We start from the raw sequence: 12,967 nt of genomic DNA, 5'->3' as shown, positions 1-12,967 counted from the left end.
GAGACTTCGTTTGCTTTTTTTGCTGCTGCCTCACACTGTTGGCTCATACCCAGCTTGTGATCCATCCAGATATCCCTAATAGCTACTTTGGAGATCAATCTAGATATAATGGCCTTGACAGAGAATACATAGTGTTTTGAAAAATAGCCCCAGGACACTGAAGAAAATCAACAGTCTGCAACTTTGCAGATATTCAAAGCTATTCCATTGTCTGTGTCACATAATTTTTCATCTCATTATTCTCAGTTACTCAGCAGCATAAATCTGATATCTGCCTCTAAGTTCAGAGGATGTTTGATTTGATTCCATAAAATGGAATCCAGAAATGGACTCCAGAAAATAGAATAACTGACACTATTAATTCATTTGTAGATGGATGTAATTATAAAAAAAAATGGACATTAGAAACCAGTACTGATCTTTAATTCAAAAAACTATGGAGAAGCTCAATTTGCTAATCATTATCAAGCCATTTTTAGATGCCATTATACTGGTATCATGCTGCCTAATTTTATTATGACTGAACATCAGTTTCTTTTCTAATGATCTCCAACCTACTGGGTTACCACAAACTCCACATGTGATAATGTGGGAAACATTAAATATCAGTTTCTTTTTTCCAGAAGACAAAGAGTACATATAAAGTCATATTTCAAATCTGCAGTAAAATTATTGGTAGCTTAAAAGTGGAAGGAATATAATAAAATGTGGGAACTGTAAAAGATTATGTGAACATTGGAAGGAGAAACTTCCTGAAAACCTGAGCTTGTATGAACGGGAGTCCCAATAATATGGTCAGGGGCTCAATGGGTACATGTGATACCAGGAGTAAGATCAGGGAAGTTGTCCAGTCTCCTCAACTTATTAACTAGCCCTACTCCTGAGTGATGAACAGAACTTCTGTGCAAGTGCCAAGTTAGAGCTTATGCAGGTGCCGTATTAGTATCTGTGGTAGCACAGAGCAGTGTGAGCAGAAGCAGCCATTTCAGAGGTCTGGCAGCTGTTTTTTTAAACTCTTCCATGGAATTATCCACTTCAACAGTGATGGAAATAAATAAATCCCTTTAAGTAGTCTGCAGTTCCTGTGTTCCGTGCCCCTCCCGATTATACTTACTCACGTGGTGTAATTTTGTTTAAAAAAAGCCAAAGCAGTTAAGAAAGAGGAAGAGTTGTGCAAGACACTCCTTCTTCTAAAAGGTTGTGCATCTGTCTTGCTGAATCCTTTCTGGAGTACACTTTCGGTACAATTTAAGTCCACCTGAGCGGTAGGGAGACGAATACTGAGTTGGACACTGTTTGTTAAGAAAGACCATGGAGAATAAGAGCCTTCTTCACACGGCTTGTGGGAGTGCATCCAGGTCTTCTTTTTAAACACAAAGGAAGGTGAAATACCTGATAAACTTAAGGTGAAATCCTGTCCCCAACCTCAGAATTCTGACTGGTATTTCAGTCCAGGCCAAGGCTTTTTTACTTTGATTTTGGCCTTCTCCCTCATGAAAGTGAAATACAGGATAAAAATCCATAACAAACACTGGGACAAATCAAACTCATGAGAATGAGTATGGGTTAAGAAAACAGCTAATCATAAAAAGCTGCACTTATTTTTAAAGAAAATCTAGTATTTGTGTAAAGTATTTTAAAATCTTTGTAACTGTTAAAGCAGTAATATTTACAACTGCCTCATAGATGGTTATAAGTTTAAAATATGTTACACACTGGAAACCTAAATGGAGAGAATAGTTGCTGGCCTTAAACAACCCTTTCAGATGATGACTAATTCATATGGGCTTGAATTTTCCACCTGTCCTGACTAAGCAAGAACCACGCCGAGACGAGGAAGAAGTCTCTAGTGTTTTATTACTGCTACAGTAGACAGAAAATCCTACCAAACTGAAGAAGCGTGGGAAAACCCAGACCGATAAACCCCAAAAGTCAGGGCGGGTCTGTTCTGTGTCTCTCTGAACGACAGCTCAAACTCCCTAAACTGGGCATGGGTTTTCGCCCCTGGATAGGGGCCCCCTCCTGCTCACCATCAGTGCTCATGACACCACCTCAGTTTTGAATGTACCGTACTTACTTAAAAGTGAGTCCTGCTGACTTCAGAGGGGTTTCCTCAAAGCTAAGGGCATAGAACTGGAGCCTCAGTCACTAAGCTACAAACTGCTCTAGCTGTTATTAACACTGTTTTCTCTTTCAGGAGAAAGTCAACAGGATATGCATAGTTGAATGGAAAGCTTCTCTGGGCAGCACTTCTTAAATAGTGGTCTTTTTGTCTATAGAAGCTGGATTCAAGCCAGACATCCTGAGAAATGGAAGGACTTTAAAAATACTACCTGAATAATGAAATTATTCACTTTAGCCAGTATTGGTGTTTATTATATATGGTCTCAATGATTTCCTGTTTATTTAGTCTTCTTGTTTAAGGAAAATAATACAGTTCCTGCCTAGGTTCTTGAGTGGTGTGTCTATAGCTCTTCCATGATAGACGTCCCATCGCATCCCATCCCATCCCATCCCATCCCATCCCATCCCATCCCATCCCATCCCATCCCATGGTATTAAAATGATTTTTTGATATGCTTTATGAAATTAATAAGTGCAAAAGCTGGCTTGCAGCTAAACCTGAAAAAAACCAAGATTATGGCAACCAGCTTGATTGATAACTGGCAAATTGAGAGAGAAAATGTAGAGGCAGTGACAGACTTTGTATTTCTAGGTGCGAAGATTACTGCAGATGCTGACTGCAGTCAGGAAATCAGAAGACGCTTAATCCTTGGGAGAAGAGCAATGACCAATCTCGATAAAATAGTTAAGAGCAGAGACATCACACTGACAGGTTGGAAGATGGCCAAAATGCTACTGGGGAGGAACAGAGGATGAGCTCAACTAGCCCCAGACGTGCTGACGCAGCTAGCTCAAAGCCGAAAGGACGGCTAGCGGCTGACGGTGCTGGTGGCAAACAGCGAATCCGATTTTCTAAGGATCAACACACTATTGGAACCTGGAATGTAAGATCTATGAGCCAGGGCAAATTGGATGTGGTTATTGGTGAGATGTCAAGATTAAAGATAGACATTTTGGGCATCAGTGAACTGAAATGGACTGGAATGGGCCACTTCACATCAAATGACCACCAGATCTGCTACTGTGGACAAGAGGACCACAGAAGAAACAGAGTAGCCTTCATAATTAATAGTAAAGTGGCTAAAGCAGTGCTTGGATACAATCCAAAAAACAATAGAATCATCTCAATTCAAATTCAGGGCAAGCCATCTAACATCACAGTGATCCAAATATACGCCCCAACCACAAATGCTGAAGAAGCTGAAGTAGAGCAGTTCTATGAGGATCTGCAGCACCTACTGGACAACACGCCTAAAAGAGATGTTATTTTCATCACAGGAGACTGGAATGCTAAGGTAGGCAGTCAGATGACACCTGGAATTACAGGTAAGTATGGCCTGGGAGAACAAAACGAAGCAGGACATAGGCTGATAGAATTTTGCCAAGACAACTCACTCTGCATAACCAACACTCTCTTCCAGCAACCTAAGAGACGGCTTTATACATGGACTTCACCAGAGGGACAACACCAAAATCAGACTGACTACATCCTTTGCAGCCAAAGGTGGCGGACATCTATACAGTCGGTAAAAACAAGACCTGGAGCTGACTGTAGTTCCGATCACGAACTTCTTCTTGCACAATTTACGATCAGACTAAAGAGATTAGGGAAGACCCACAGATCAGCTAGATATCAGCTCACTAATATTCCTAAGGAATATGCAGTGGAGGTGAAGAATTGATTTAAGGAACTGGACTTAGTAGACAGGGTCCCAGAAGAACTATGGACAGAAGTTTGCAACATTGTTCAGGAGGCGGCAACAAAATACATCCCAAAGACAGAGAAAACCAAGAAGGCAAAATGGCTGTCTGCTGAGACACTAGAAGTAGCCCAAGAAAGAAGGAAAGCAAAAGGCAACAGTAATAGGGGGAGATATGCCCAATTAAATGCAAAATTCCAGAGGTTAGCCAGAAGAGATAAGGAATTATTTTTAAACAAGCAATGCGTGGAAGTGGAACTTCTTCCACAATAGAATAGGAAGGACAAGAGACCTCTTCCAGAAAATTAGAAACATTGGAGGTAAATTCCAGGCCAAAATGGGTATGATCAAAAACAAAGATGGCAAGGACCTAACAGAAGATGAAGAGGTCAAGAAAAGGTGGCAAGAATATACAGAAGACCTGTATAGGAAGGATAACAATATCAGGGATAGCTTTGACGGTGTGGTCAGTGAGCTAGAGCCAGACATCCTGAAGAGTGAGGTTGAGTGGGCCTTAAGAAGCATTGCTAACAACAGGGCAGCAGGAGACGACGGCATCCCAGCTGAACTGTTCAAAATCTTGCGAGATGCTGCTGTCAAGGTTATGCATGCTATATGCCAGCAAATTTAGAAAACACAAGATTGGAAAAAATCAACTTATATCCCCATACCAAAAAAGGGAAACACTAAAGAATGTTCAAACTATTGAACAGTGGCACTAATTTCACATGCCAGTAAGGTAATGCTCAAGATCCTGCAAGGTAGTCTTCAGCAATTCATGGAATGAGAATTGCCAGATGTACAAGCTGGGTTTAGAAAAGGCAGAGGAACTAGGGACCAAATTGCCAATATCCAATGGATAAAGGAAAAAGCCAAGGAGTTTCGGAAAAACATCTATTTCTGTGTTACTGACTATTCTAAAGCCTTTGACTGTGTGGACCATAACACATTGACGATGGAACAATGGATTGGTTTAAGATTGGGAAAGGATTATGGCAGGGTTGTATACTCTCACCCTGTGTATTCAACTTGTACGCAGAACACATCATGTGACGTGCTGGGCTTGAGGAATCCAAGGCTGGAGTTAAAATCGCTGGAGGAAACATTAACAATTTCAGATATGCAGATGATACCACTTTGATGGCTGAAAGCAAAGAGGAACTGAGGAGCCTTATGATCAAGGTGAAAGAAGAAAGTGCAAAAGCTGGCTTGCACCTGAAAAAACCTGAAAAAAACCAAGATTATGGCAACCAGCTTGATTGATAACTGGCAAATCGAGGGAGAAAACATAGAGGCAGTGAAAGACTTTGTATTTCTAGGTGCAAAGATTACTGCAGATGCTGACTGCAGCCAGGAAATCAGAAGACGTTTAATCCTTGGGAGAAGAGCAATGACAAATCTCGATAAAATAGTTAAGAGCAGAGACATCACACTGACAACAAAGGTCCGCATAGTTAAAGCAATGGTATTCCCAGTAGTAACATATGGCTGCAAGAGCTGGACCATGAGGAAGGCTGAGAGAAGGAAGATAGATGCTTTGGAACTGTGGTGTTGGAGGAAAATTCTGAGAGTGCCTTGGACTGCAAGAAGATCAAACCAGTCCATCCTCCAGGAAATAAAGCCAGACTGCTCACTTAAGGGAATGATATTAATTGCAAAACTGAAATATTCTGGCCATATAATGAGAAGATAGGACACCCTGGAGAAGATGCTGACGCTACGGAAAGTGGAAGGCAAAAGGAAGAGGGGCCGACCAAGGGCAAGATGGATAGATGATATTCTAGAGGTGACAGACTCGTCTCTGGGGGAGCTGGGTGTGGTGATGACTGACAGGAAGCTCTGGCGTGGGCTGGTCCATTAAGTCACGAAGAGTCGGAAGTGAATGAACGAATAAACAACAACAAAAGCTTAGATCAATGTTATACTTTAAAGGTCCCATTCATGTCTCTTATGCCTGTTATGTCCTCCGGTGGGGGGGGGGGGACAAATGTAATAAAAAAGTAAATAAATGAGGTCTAATGAGGCTGAGTTGCAGACAAATAATGTAATACCTTTCCTAGCATGATGCTAAGCTGCTCTGTGGTTTAAAAAAATGCTTTAATTTATTCTACCTAACATTAATTGGATTTGCATTGCAAGACTGAGTGGTCACAAGGTTATATTTCCTTCTGAGAAAGCATGGCAGTGAATATTAAGCAGGCACATTTTCTACCTTTTGTTTGGTAATGTTAACCATCTTTTTTTTTTAATTGTGCCTCATAATCACACTATCATTTGAGGAATCACATCCTAAAAGGTATTTAAGATGAACGACTAGTTATACACGATTGTAAAACTGGAAGACTAAATAAAGGAACATTAAGTCAGTGGAGGAAGGGTAGCTACCCACAGGCTGAATGTGACCCTGAAAGCTTTGCAAGCCTCTAGGTCCCACAGGTTTGTGCTTCTGAAATTAAGTGGCAAGTTGCAGGAACAATTTTTCACCATGTTTTGTAAAAGTACAAACTAAGAGTTAAAATAGTTTTGTTTAAGCCAGCAGTTGATTTGAGATACCAGTAAAAACCAACCTTCCATTTCCAAAGAGTCAACTATTCCAGGCTAACCCCTTTGATGGCATCACTGCATCACTGTTGCAGCAGACACTGTCAAAGCACATGCAGTACTTGGTTGCAAAATGGTTGCTCATCCCTGCATTAAAGCCACCCCAGGTGATTTCTGCATTGCCTATATAAAAGGGAGCAGGAGACCTGGCATGCCTTTCTTGGGCATTAGGCCTGGGTTTCCATTAAGGAGAGAAAAACAGTTTCCTCCTGTTGATAATTTTTAAGTAATTTAATTACTTTAATTTCTTAAGTAATTTAATTACTTTAATTTCTACTTTTAAATTTCATTAATTAATTTAATTTCAAACTGTTAGTTATTTTAATTTGTGTTTGTTTAATATTGTTATTGCCTGGAAGGATGAGGCAGGCACTTGCGGGATTTTCTTCCTCAGATGCTAAAATAATGGTTTTTGAGTCACATTAGCTACTATGCACTGGCTTTGGCCTTTGCTTCAGGCAGCAAAGTATCTCTTGTTACTTTTGTGGGAGATTATTTCAGATTTCAGACACTGGAGCCCAAAAGGCCATCTCTGGAATACTCACTTACCATATATATGACAGCAGAGAGTTCTATAGAAGTTCCTCAAAAGTGAAATGGAGTTTGGGGGCAAATTCATGCAGAGAATAATGATATATGGTTTTAACTGTATAAGTCATGTTTATATATTCTAATTTGTTCTATTTCTCTTCAAAAATAAGTTCCAGTAAACTTTCTTCCAAAAGGACGTAGAACATATCTTTAATGTCAGGTTGTCACATGGATAATATTTTGTACTTCTTTACTGTTCATGTGCTGTTCTTGTACCCTGCCCTGAGTTATTATCTTACCAGCCAGGTCTTTTTCTCTGTTCATTTACTCATGTTTACATTTTCTCCCCGTCTTTTTTTTAAATCTTTATAGAAGCCAAATAAATAAATACTTGGCCCAAGTATCAAGTTGAGTCCAGAACTCTGCTTTCAGCCATGACCGACCAGTTAGAGTCAGTTACCTTAGTCCATCCAGAATTCTGGCAGTGATAGGACCAACATATCTAAAGGACCCTAAGTTGAGAATGGCTGAGATAGAATGGTACAAAGTGTTTTTTTTTTCAGTGTTAACACAAGACTTTTTGTTGTTGGTATTTGAGCAACATGGTGACCATCCCATTCCCCACAATCAAGTTGTATAATAGTGAAGATTAGCGTTATTTGTCACCTAAGACAGAAAGTCCTCAAAGCATCACTTCTCATCCATGAAAATCGAACTGTAATAACAGTATATTAAATTATATGTGACAGTTTGCTGAAGATCAAAGATCTGACATGCCTCCCTTACTCTAATGATAAGGCCCTGCAGTTTCATAAAAGATAATATCTTCAGGAGAAGATAGCTTGAACACTGCAATCAAGAGATTCCTCCACCCCATTTTCCTTAGTAGTATTTTCAAGATTTCATTTTATATCCAAGTATTAAGCTGCCCTCTAGTGAATGAAGTGTTCAAAAGCTTTTTGAGCTACATTGCAGAAAAAGAATTGCAGGAAAGAGTCTTTGGAGATACAAATCATACAGTACAGGAAGTCTTCCAAATCCTGGGTTTAGTTCACATTGCCATGACCAGTGACTTTAAATGTTCACTATTTTTTTAAAAATAGACTGCCTCTTAGCACTGTTGCTTCTAGGACAACTATCACACTTTATATTAATAATACAGAATCACAACAGTCAATTTTAAAAAGTCACAAATTAAAAACTGGGTTAAAGAAAACTGCTGTCTGCCTTCTTGTCTTCTGTTCCTCCCCCTGCATAGCAACAGAGGTTTTGTTTTTATGTTTAGTCAAGTTAAACTTAAACTGACTTTTAAGTTTATGTTGTAGACTGTTGAAGTTTTGGTATCATTTTATGGTATATTATATCATTTATTTTGTCAAATAATAAGGAATATTTTTACATGTACTGTATGTTCCCTATTTCTGAGCAGGGAGAGGTTTTAGGGTACAGCCAGTCACCTAGAATTCATTTTCTCTTGGAAGGACATCATAGAAAGTTTGTGGTATTCTGGAGCATTCCCTCCCTCTCCCCTCCAATATACAACTTAAGATAAGATGGCTTTTCAGGCATTCATTCAAAAGAAGAAAAATAACTACTTTCCCATAAATTTTTAAGGAGTGCCTCTAGGCTCTATAATGTGTGACTTTCTGGAGTCCAGACTTATCATATTTTTATGTCTCTTTCAATCTTACTACCCAAATATGAAGTTTTTCCTAATATTTTGTACCTCTGTTGTTTAGTAGAAGGAAAATAAATAAGTTTAATTTCTCCTGCCCATCCCTTATGCCTACTTGTGCTGTCTTAGCTCAGATGCTTCTGAGACAAATGCTTCTCCACAATTGAATCCCAATTCTTTAGAACTTGGGGTCTTAAATTTGATAGTGGGTGTTGCAATATGGTGGCAATTGAGGATGTGGCAAAGATGCCTACTTTCCTTTTTTCCCGCTCAACTCCTTAATAAAAATCAAGGGGATTGATGAATTTGGTTACTGCAACTTGGTTCCACCTGCTGTCCATTAAAACTCTTGTTGTGGCAAGTTTTTTTTTTTAAATATGATGACCAAAAAAAGACAGTATTTTTTCCTTTAAGACCCTACCCATAGATCATTTTGCCATAAGGGCTCCTTGAATTGGATCAAGTAAGATAAATGGTAATGTACAGCTTATTTATTCAGAATTGAAGTGAATTGAACTGAATTTAGGAGACTGATGCATTGATTAATGAATGGAAACCAAGGTTTCCCAGTGCGACTTACACATAAATTTAACTTATGTGTTTGTTGTCCTAGTTAGGCACACATTTATCTAAAGTTATTTATGGCTATTTAAATGAAGAATTAATAGACCTGTTTTTTGTGAATTGTAAATTATAATAATTTATTTTGAACTGTACATATCTAATTAATATATGCAGTTTGTATGCTAGTGTGTGTTGTTTGTGATTCTTTGAATGAAAAATTAATGGTCTTGTCTTTTATGAATTGTAAATTATAATAATTTGAAGTGTATGTATCTAATTAATATATGCAATTTGTATGCTACCTTGTATCTGTAGACCACAATCTTTTATCTTTACATACCTTATAATGTTCCTGATGATCTAAACATTATGATATATGAACAGTCTTTTATCTTAAAAAGTATTGCTTCTATATATGGACTTTGGATAGAAATCTTAAAGCTATGAATTATAGATATGTTAGACAAGTGGTTTTTGAAACTATAACACAGAAAAACAAAATATTAGTTTGGTTATTGTGAAAGCATTATGAGGGTTAGGATTTTTTTTAACCTAATCTAAGTTTTAAATATTCTAGCATGCCAAATCCTTGGGCACACACACTCTGGAAATGGGTGATAGTATTGTATTCTCCTCCTATTGTTGCTCCAAGGAGACTTCTTTCTTTCTTTCTTTCTTTCTTTCTTTCTTTCTTTCTTTCTTTCTTTCTTTCTTTCTTTCTTTATCTAATTTGTCCCCGCCCATCTCCTCCCGTTGGGGGACTCTGGGCGGTTTACAACAATTGATTAAAAACCATAACCATAAATACACAGAATAAAATACTGTAATAAATATTACAGTACATATAAAAATATTCCTTATTATTTGACAAAATAAATGATATAATATACCATAAAATGATACCAAAACTTCAACAGTCTACAAAATAAACTTAAAAGTCAGTTTAAGTTTAATTTGACTAAACATAAAAACAAAACCTCTGTTGCTATGCAGGGGGAGGAACAGAGGACAAGAAGGCAGACAGCAGTTTTCTTTAACCCAGTTTTTAATTTGTGACTTTTTAAAATTGACTGTTGTGATTCTGTATTATTAATATAAAATAATAAAATGAACAAATAATGGAATAATTAAAATAGGAGACTTTAACTCTAGCTTCATGCTTTCGACTCTTTCTACAAAAGTTAGACAAATCTTTTCTGCAGTGCAAATAAAAATACAATGTGGCTTCATTTCGATTAGATCAAAGGAAGCATTTTTTTTCTTCAGCTGAACGGAACTCAGAGTTTATCCTTCCTTTTTCAACATATTTCTCACAGACTGTTAACTATAATAGGCAGAAAAAAGCTAATGCAGTAAATCTGCATTATTTTCAATCTGAAAATACAGGTACTCCTTGTTAGCGATCACAATTGGGACCAGCAACTCAGTTGTTAAGCAAAGTGGTTGCTAAGTGAAACTGTGACTGTGCTTATGATCCTACTTTAGCTTTGCTTTGCTTTACAGACCTGCAAAGGTCGTAAATATGAGGATTGGTTGCAAAGTTACTTTTTCATCACTGTCGTAACTGTGAATGGTCAAGGCAGTTGCTAAACGAGGACTACCTGTAACCACAAGGACAAGGTCTTTCCTTAACAAGGATTTGCTGATTTCCACGTTCAAGCATTGCTGTGGGCATCGTTCATAATCTTTAATCTGTACAGGTAGTCCTTGCTTAACAATGGTAATTGGGAGTGGAATTTCCACTGCTAAGTGATACAGTTGTAAAGCGTGATGTCACATGACCACATCACTTACCAACGAAAATCCTGGTAGTCCCCATTGCCATCATTAATTGAGGATCATGGGTCGTTAAGCGAGGACCCCACATAACCAGGACTTGTGATTTCCTGCTGGCTTCTGAGTGCAAGTAGGGGGAGGATGGGTGCTGCAAATGCTGTGTGAGTATGGGCAGGCAGGGGAGTGGGTGCTGTGGCATGGTCCGAGTGTGGGTGGGCAAGGGGGTTGGGTGCTATGTGTGTGGTGTGAGTGTGAGCAGGCAGGGGGGTGCTGCCTAGGGTCCGCACTCACCCTGTCTCCCAGGGACTCCTTGGGAGAAAAGGCATGGGAGCAACTTAGTGAAATGACTTACAACCTCCTGCTAGTTTCCCCATTGACTTTGCTTGTGGGAAGCCAGCAGGGAAGGTCCCAAATGGAGATCACATGACTGAGATGCTGCAGCCATCCTAAGTGCGAGCCGTTTGCCAAGCACCCAGATCATGATCACTTGACTGCAGGATGCTGCAATGGCTGGAATTTAGAGGACCAGTCATAAGCCCCCTTGTTCAGTGCTGTTGTAACTTTGAATGGTCACTGAACAAGTGGTCATAACCTGAGGACTACCTGTAAGCACTTGGTATGCTTTATAGAAGGCTACAATAACCGAGTACTTGCTCCAGTTTCAAGCTGCCATACCTGGGTAAGAATCTAGTTATTACTTTAAGATTTCTGTCTCTCCTTGTGTCCAATTTATAAATCAACTCTTGCAACTCCTTAGATTTCGAGGGAATAGATGGAATTGAGAGTGAAAAGTTAGCCAACAATTCATTTAAGGCAGATTTATAGCTCCTTTAACAAATCCCCGTGTTGCCTGACCAAGAATTTGGGCTCTTTTAGAGAGAAAAACTTATCAAAACTGAGCAGGACTTCGATATGGGTTTTAATTAAGGGCGATGTCATGAGCACTGATGGTGAGCAGGAGGGGGCCCCTATCCAGGGGGGAAAACGCATGCGTAGCAGTGAGAATTTGAGCTGTCATTCGAAGAGACACAGAACAGACCCGCCTTGACTCTTGGGGTTCATCTGTCTGGGTTTTCCCACGCCTCTTCAGTTTGTTAGGATTTTCTGTCTAATGTAGCAGTAATAAAACACTAGAGACCTATTCCTCATCTCAGTGTGGTTCCTGACTGTTAGGACAGGCAAGCCCATTTCTGCTCATTTTAAATTAATGGGATTTTATGGATTGTATTGGGATGAGGGGCAGTGAAGGATATTTTTACGTTTGAGGTATTTCTTGGTTGTAAATTGGTTGGAGTCCTGGTATCTTGGGTGGCATATGAATTTTGCAGAAAATAAATAAATATTTATGCCCAGAATATCCAAGAAATGTGCAAGGAGGATCAATATGGACCTAAGCTGAGAGATGGATTATTTGATCCTTTCTAAGTGACTTATGCTTATTCACACATCCTACTGATCTCGGTGAAGAGAAGCCTCATTAAATCATTTGTGGAGGACACACTATTGCAATCAACCTGCTCTGACCTGTTGAGAAGGCAGCCTCTACCCATCATTTGTTGCTCTACTTCAAAAGTGGTACTTCCACTTTTGGAAAACAACTCTAATGCTCCATTCCAATTGGACAGTGTACACTGTTGCAGGCATGCCCCTCCTCTCCCCTCCAGTCATTGGTAGCTGTCCTCCACAGCCAATTCATCTTGGGCTGTTGGTATGCCTGCTTCTTTTCAGGAGGAGCCCTTTCTATGTAAAGTCTGGCCATGATTCACTTTTCATGAGCATGGGGCCTGCAGGTGTCTATTTACAAAAACGTCCTGTGAGTCCTGCTCAGTCTGAGAACTAACCCTTAGTGTTCTTTACATACTTAAAAACACCAGTGTTTTGGAACTCTGGCAGGCTAGTTCCTATATGGGAGAGGCACCCATGTGCCACAGGATAATTCAAGAATTTCAGTCTGTGTGCATGGATAATATGGTAGCTGCTTTCACATAATTGTCCC

Source organism: Candoia aspera, chromosome 1 (genome assembly GCF_035149785.1).
Source record: "Candoia aspera isolate rCanAsp1 chromosome 1, rCanAsp1.hap2, whole genome shotgun sequence".
NCBI classification, from domain to species: domain Eukaryota; kingdom Metazoa; phylum Chordata; class Lepidosauria; order Squamata; family Boidae; genus Candoia; species Candoia aspera.
The sequence above is the reverse complement of the archived record's forward strand: the minus strand, read 5'-3'. Positions refer to the sequence as shown.